The sequence below is a fragment of the Rattus norvegicus genome, chromosome 11 (assembly GCF_021556685.1).
Source record: "Rattus norvegicus strain SHRSP/BbbUtx chromosome 11, alternate assembly SHRSP_T2T, whole genome shotgun sequence".
NCBI classification, from domain to species: Eukaryota; Metazoa; Chordata; class Mammalia; order Rodentia; family Muridae; genus Rattus; species Rattus norvegicus.
The window spans coordinates 84339003-84346803 of record NC_141544.1 but is presented as its reverse complement, the minus strand read 5'-3'; the positions used below and the strand labels follow the sequence as shown (position 1 = coordinate 84346803).

The window sequence follows — 7801 nt, the reverse complement described above, 5'->3', positions numbered from 1 at the left end:
TCTGCTGACAGGTTTTCCCAGCATTCATCCAAATCGTGGCTATGGAGTTCTGGAAAGTGTCCAATGCCACAGATGAAATCAGTCCCCACCCACCCACTCTTGCTTTTCTTTCTTTTTTTTTTTTTTTTTTTCTTCTTTTTGGTTCTTTTTTTCAGAGCTGGGGACCGAACCCAGGGCCTTGCGCTTCCTAGGCAAGCGCTCTACCACTGAGCTAAATCCCCAACTCCCACTCTTGCTTTCTTTGGAAGCAAGAACGAGTCTACTCATCTGGAGACAAGGTACAACAAAGTGTGTGTGTCAACCGGGAGTTGCTTTCAGAGATATTCTGAACGTCAGCCATGGCCCAGAACATAGACATCCACAAGGCATTGGTGCTACCAAGAAACTAACCAGGAATGCTTTCTCTTGATGGTTGACTATATATGCTTAACTAACTAACTGTGTTTCTCATTTAATAACAGTGATAACTCATTACAGGACAGATACTTCTCTAACGAGGTCACACCATTCTCTCAACAACCCATAGTATTATGGCCCCTTTTACACATGAGCAAGCAGACACACCAGGAGACCAAGTATTCCTCGAAGTTCGCATAGCTGATGTTGACAGAGGCAGACCGTAGTAATCCCCAGCCTTTCGTGTGCAATCCTAGGGAGTTGGCACACAATGCCAAGGGAAAGGCTGGCCAAGGCGAGGGCTGAGTGAGTCTTCAAACCATATTTGTAACTTCTCAGAAAACCCAGTTTGCTTTCTGGAGTCAGTGGAATTTTGCCCCAGGCTGTTTCCTCTGCTGACAAAGTCCTTCATCGCCTTCAGTCCCACCATCACACAGAAGAAAGGTCACGGATCCCATATCGCCAGTGGGGAGGTCATCACTATGTAGAAGCCTTAGCAGCCTGTGAGAGGAGAGCATGGAGCCTCAGTGGACTCCAGTACCTTGTGTGTGACAGGTCCCTTAGAGCACAGCTCCTGTGCAGAGAGGGATGCGTGCATCTGCCTCATCCAATGCTGTGCAATGGGGTTTCCATCCCATAGTGTTCTAAGAAAAGTTGGTGTTTTATAAAAAGATAGAGAGAGGGGGGATTATGTTCTATGGAGGTGTGGTGAGGTACTGGGAAAGGGGGTGCCTCATAGGCCCATGCTGAGACATCCCTTTCCCCGAGGAACCGGCCACAGGATGGTAAAGTACAGAATAGAATTTATTCAGGGCATGGGGAGGGGAGTTAAGAGGGTAGTAGGGGCAGAGAGAGAGGGGTGGGGAAAGAGAGAAAGAGTAGAGAAGTAAAAGAGTAGAGGCTGGCCGTGAGTATGTGGAAAGATGGGAGGAAGGGAATGGGGAGAGAAGGGAAAAGGGGAGAAGAGGGTGAGAGCAAGAGAGTAAGAGTGAGGAGGGGGCAAGCAGCCCCTTTTATAGTATCAGGCCCAGCTAGCTGTTGCCAGGTAACTGTGGGGGTGGAGCTTAGACGGAATGCTAACGGAAGTGACCCTGAGATCCTGCCGCAACAGGTAGGAGCAGCTGCATGGTGCACACACCCACACATTCCAGCCTCCATTCAAGGGTATAGCTGTCTCATGGCGGTCACCCACTCTTCTGCCACAGAAGTGGTGGTGGGAGGAGAGGTCTGTTTGTTTACTCAGAGAAACCTCGCCTGCACTTTGGCACATCCAGACCTCCTTCACCTTGGTAGATATCTACCAAGCATACTGTTTGCCAGGAAGCTGAGGTAAGATGCTCAGCGTCACAATGCTCTCACCCTACTGAACAGTCCAAGGCGACATCACGGGGCTCTGCTTCCCGTGGTTTGTACCCTCAGCAAATGTACCTGTTACTCTGTCCTCACCGCCCCGGGGGAGGGGCACCATCAAGCCCAAATCACTTGCCATTTCTGGCTATGGCGTGGGAGGTCCTACCCAGCTCCAACACCCCTCATACCTTTCCTTCAGATGCTGTACCTACCTCTTTAGTTTAAAAATGACAGCAAAAGCAGCCCAGCCTGGCTGGGTCTTATTTAATAACATCATAACCCTAGTGAACGTGTTTTGAAGGGTCTCAGAGAGACAGTGAGGATTTTAAGCTGCCGGGACTCCTAATGACACTCTCCGAAAGTCCCCTCCCCCACAGTTCCTCCTGTCCCACACTCTGGGAGTAGAGCGGTGGTTTGACTTCCAACAGAACCTTGAGGGTGACTTCTTAAAGCTTATCAGTCATTCTTCCCCCGCCCCCCACACACACACCCCTCCCAACCCCGAGGAGTGGTGGACAGGTGGCATCCTCAGGAGCCGTCAAGGTCATTTCCTCATTCTGCAGATGTGTGGCTTTGGGCGCAGCTCAGCATCTAATCTCTAACCTCGCAGGGCGGTTGAGTTGTTCCTTCATTTTGAGGCAGGAGAATCCTTGTTGGGTGAGTCAGCCAAAGTAAGTAGGATTTCCCAGATTGCCTCTATAGGAGAGCAACGCTGTGTCTCTAACACCAGAGACAGAGTGAGCAGCTATGCCTTTCATGAGGGGCTCTTCTTGGGAAAGCTGCCTGGTGAGAAAGGATAATTCTTAGTCTAGAAGGAAATTTTGAGATTCGGACCTGGGTGGAAATAGTGGCTTGGTGGGCAAACTGCCACCCCCACCTTTACCCCCGCCCCACCCCCACTCCCTGACCCTCCAAAGATAAAAGGAATTCTTAGTTTATGCTCTGTGCTGAGATTCCACAGGCTGTAAGGAGTAAGAAAGCAGCATTTCAAAGCGTTGATTAAATAATCCTGGGGCGTCAAGGATTCCCCAGGAGAAGACAGTTTTCTCTCTGGCAAACATAGTGGTGACATGACACACAGTGCTGTAGTCTCCTCTGCCTGGTTCCTCATTTCTAAACAGTAATACACGCTTGTGGAGAGTCCATTCATTTTTACACTGAACTCAAATGTAAACACCCATCTGCAATATTGTATGTTCTCCAGAAGAGATGGGGGGCTTTGTTTTGTTTGTTTTGTTTGTTTGTTTGTTTGTTTGTTTGTTTGTTTTTTAAGACGACCTGTAGCCCAGGTTGGTCTTGAACTCACTGTGTAACCAAAGATGACTTTGAACTCCTGATCCTCCTGTCTCAATTTCCCCAAACGCTGGGATCAAACTCCCAGGCCCTAGGATACGTTACAGATGTAGTCTCCCACCCTAAAATCCCCGTCCCAAGCTACTATCACTATACAGGGGAGTCTTTCTGACTAAATCATGGGAAGACAGAAAAGTTCTTGAGTTTTCCAGATGTTGCCTTGAAGCACATGTGTGCCTGATGTCTATGGAAGCCAAAAGAGGGCATGGGATCCCCTGAGACTGGAGCCACAAATGTCTGGGAGGCATCACGTGAGTGCTGGGAGCTGAACCTGGGGCCTCTGGAAGAATGGCCGGTACTCTTACCTGAACCATCTCTCCAGACCTCCATTTTCTTTTCTGGTTTTGTGCACTACTTAGGTCCCAGTTGCCCCTGATCCTGGAGTACATTCTTTTACAGTGGCACCACAAATGCTGAGAGCAGAAGAACTAACCATGAAGGGTCTGAGGGAAAAAGAAGGTTCCATCGCTATTCTTGGTTTTGGGATATGAGTTTCGTTTTGTTTGGTTTTGTTTGGTTTTGTTTGGTTTGGTTTGGTTTGCTTTGGTTTGGTTTGGTTTCGTTTCGTTTGGTTTGGTTTGGTTTGGTTTGGTTTGGTTTGGTTTGGTTTGGTTTGGTTTGGTTTCGTTTGGTTTGGTTTCGTTTCGTTTCGTTTGGTTTGGTTTGGTTTCGTTTCGTTTCGTTTCGTTTCGTTTGGTTTGGTTTGGTTTGGTTTGGTTTGGTTGGATTGCTGTTGATGGTGGTGATGCTGGTGGTAGTTTTGTTTTTTTGTTAGTTTAGTTTTTGTTTTTGTTTTTCAAGACAGGATTGCTCTGTGTAGCCCTGGCTGCCCTGGAACTCACTCTGTGGACCAGGCTGACCTTGAACTCACAGAGATCCACCTGCTTCTGCCTCCCCAATACTGGATATTCTTGTTATAAAAAAAATTAGTAAAGCAAGACTGGACAGGAGCCCAGCTTTGACTTCAGCAGGCGAAGAGCTTAGAAGCCACAATTCCACCGTAAAAAGTATAACACTGAGTGGCCTGAAAATGGCAGGTCTCAGACCCATGAGAGGGTGGCTCTCTGGGCAAGCAGAGAGAGGAAGGAGCAGGAGAACTACTACAAAGGAGTCAAGGACTGAGGTTTTCCCTCAAACTAGTGTTACACACAAAGCCAAGGATACAACAAGCTCACCATGCAGGATAAACACCAGCAAACAAACTGGTTCAAATAAAGAAAATCCCACAACTGTGCGTGCTGCTTTCAAACTACAGAAACAAAGGGAAACTATCCCTGAAATAAGCCAGAGGGGAACTCTCTTCTCTCTCTTCTCCTTCTGATAGTACCATTGTACATACATACACATTACATACATACACACACATACATACATTCATACACCTATACATACATTCATACATATATACATACATTCATACATATATACATACACACGTGCATACATGTATACACATATGCATATGTACATACATACATTCATACATTCATACACACATGCATACATGCATGCATATGTACACATATACATTCATTCATTCATACATTCATACACACATATATACATTCATACATATGTACATACATACATGCATGCATATGTACATACATGCATATGTACATATGTACATTCATTCATACATTCATACACATACATACATTCATACATATGTACATACATACATGCATACATACATACATGCATGCATATGTACATATATACATTCATTCATATGTTCATACACACATATACATTCATACATATGTACATACATATGTACATACATACATGCATACATACATACATGCATATGTACATATATACATTCATTCATTCATACACACATATATACATTCATACATATGTACATACATTCATACACACATACATACATATGTGTATTCATACATACATGCATTCATACATATGTACATGCTTATGTATATACATCACACTGTTCGCAGTTGTCCCATGGTTCTAGAGTGTCACTGTGTGGTTTGACTTGGATCTTTTCCTGCTAGTATTTCCAGTTTAGGTTTTATTGGGATATCACAAGATTCAGAGATTTTTTCCCCCCTTTGGATAGTTGATCTCCTAAAACAGTTTATCCAGTCGTTCTTCTTGGTTAGTATTTCCACACCTACACTTTTGTAAAGGAGAAGGAAGGTTTTCCTCAGACTCCTCTGACCCCTCAGAAGCCCACAGGCATGCAGGAACTCGTGAGAACTTCATAAAGGCTGGTGTAGAGGATTTTGTTTGGTTTGGTTGGTTTGGTTTGGTTTGGTTTGGTTTGTTTGGTTTGGTTCGGTTTGGTTTTTCAAGGCAGGTTTTCTCTGTGCAGCCCTGGCTGGAACTTTCTCTGTAGACCAGGTTAGCCTCGGACTCATGGAGATTCTCATGGCCTCTGCCTTCCAAGTGCTGAGATTAAAGGCCACCACTGCCTGGCTGGTGTCTCCACCTTTCACCCCCATTTGGGAAGCAGAGATGAGCAGAACCTGGTGATTTTGAGGCCAGGCTGGGGTATAAGAGAATTCTAGATCAGCCAGATCTACAGATTAAGACCCTGTCCCAAAAAGAAAAATCTTTACAGAGAAGGAAAATGATGTAGACCAGAAACTTAGATCTACAAAAGTGAAAATACTAGAGAAGGAATAAGTATTGATAAAAATAAAGACTGTGTACTTAATTGAGACGACAGGATGCAAAAACAACCTGTTGACTTGTGCCTTAATGAAACTCGGCACAATGCTAGCAGAGGGGTGAATCAGGGGTTTATTTACCTGGTTATTTTAGGTCCCTGCAGGGCCTGGAAAGCAGGGTAGTCCCTTAACAAGTGGGAGAGTAGTCATGCAGCACTCAACCCTGGGCGACGTGGATGGATAAACGTTCAAAGGGCATAAACCCTGCACAGTTAGAAAAGAAAAAATAAGATCCAGTGAGGTGGTTCAGTGGGCAAAGGTCACTATGCAAGCCTGGTGACCTGAGTTTGACCCCAGAACCCACGCAAATGTGGAAGGAAAGAGGGACCTCCATGAACTGGCTCCTGTATTACACGTCTATACCATGGAATTCACCCCTTCTCTCTGTCTCTTTCTCTCTCCGTGTGTCTCTCTCTCTCACACACACACACTCTCGCACACACACATACACACAGAGACTAAACAAAATTAAAAATTTAAAAGTGGGGGCTGGGGATTTAGCTCAGTGGTAGAGCGCTTACCTAGGAAGCACAAGGCCCTGGGTTCGGTCCCCAGCTCCGAAAAAAAAAAAAGAACCCAAAAAAAAAAAAAATTTAAAAGTGAAATTATATAAAGGGCTCAGTTAAAACCATAAAGACAGTGACACAACAGGCAGCCAGAAATAGAAACAATATGAGCTGCTGCTAAAACACACTAAGAACTCTCCTAGGCACTAAGCCAGCTGTGTGAGTAATCATTTTAAAATCAATGCCCTAAACTCAAAGACAATCGTTCCCAGCCATGGTGGCACACACCTATAATCCTAGCACTTGACAGGCTGAGGCTCAAGCCTTATGGGAGCTGGGAGATGGCTAAGTGGGTAGAGTGGTAGCCACTTTACAGCAAAAAGACCTGAATTCAGAACTTCGGCACCCATTTATAGCATTTAATACACACTAGAGAAGAAGATCTAAAGTCAGGCAAAGTGGTACACATCTATAACCCAAGATGTCTTCTGGTGTGTGTGAAGACAGCTACAGTGTACTTATATATAATAAATGAATAAATATTTTTTAAAAAAGAAATAAACATCTTCAATTTGATGAAAATATCCACAAAAACATATAGCTCACATGTCAGTTAATGGTTAAAACTAAAGACTTTCCTGTTCATATCTGAAACAAGGCCAAGGACAACCCCTTCATCACCCTTTTCGATATCCTTCTGGAAATCTTAGAAAATGCAGTAAGAAAATAAAGGAAATAAGAGATATTAGGGGAAGAAAAAAATCATCAAAGTTGTCTTTGTTGACTGATAACATAATTGTTTATGTAGAAATCCAAAAGAATTGCTTTAAAAAAAAAAGATTTGAGAAGTCCTTCATGAAACCTATAAATGTTTATAGCAGGTTTGAAAAATACAAATGTATTTTTCAATGTATGTGTGTGTATAAATGTCAGTTGTTTTTCTACACATCAGGAACCCCAGGCCTTGTATGGGTGGGAGCCATACGTTCGCTATTGTTGTGGTATAAAAGTATATTGACAACACGGAGTTTTTTACTTCACCAGTCAAAGTAAAATCTATACAGATCTGCATAGGTCGTACGGCATTTTCCCAGGCAATGCCCCAGCAGAACCTCACAGTGCCCGCTAATGATATTGACAGCCATGGGGCAGATGACCAAACAGGCACAGCCTCCGGAAACACCGTTAGTGACTGTGTTCACTCAGTGAGGGCCACCTCCCTTGCACCCTAAGTCCTCTCCAATGTACACATCTGACCACTGGTGGGAGGGTCAGAAGCTAAAGCTGACCCTCAGTTTTGCATAATCAAAAACTAGATTTCTCTAGCGCCTTTAAGTCCAGCACTTAAAAGATAGGAAGGTGGATCTCTGTGAGTTCGAGGCCAGCCTGGTCTACAGAATGAGCTCCAGGACAGACAGGACTACACAGAGAAACCCTGTCTTAAAAACAAAACAACTGGGTTGGGGATTTAGCTCGGTGGTAGAGCGCTTGCCTAGC

General features: G+C 44.4%; 1 long non-coding RNA gene across 1 annotated transcript; it reads right to left on the bottom strand.

Moving 5' to 3' along the window:
* Positions 1 to 569: 569 nt before the first annotated feature.
* On the bottom strand, positions 570 to 1661 carry LOC134481098 (uncharacterized). Its single transcript, XR_015633132.1, has 2 exons — positions 1535 to 1661; positions 570 to 897 (listed from the first exon to the last, which is right to left on the bottom strand). It is a non-coding gene; the product is annotated as an uncharacterized LOC134481098 (long non-coding RNA).
* Between the last annotated feature and the right edge of the window lie 6140 nt (positions 1662 to 7801).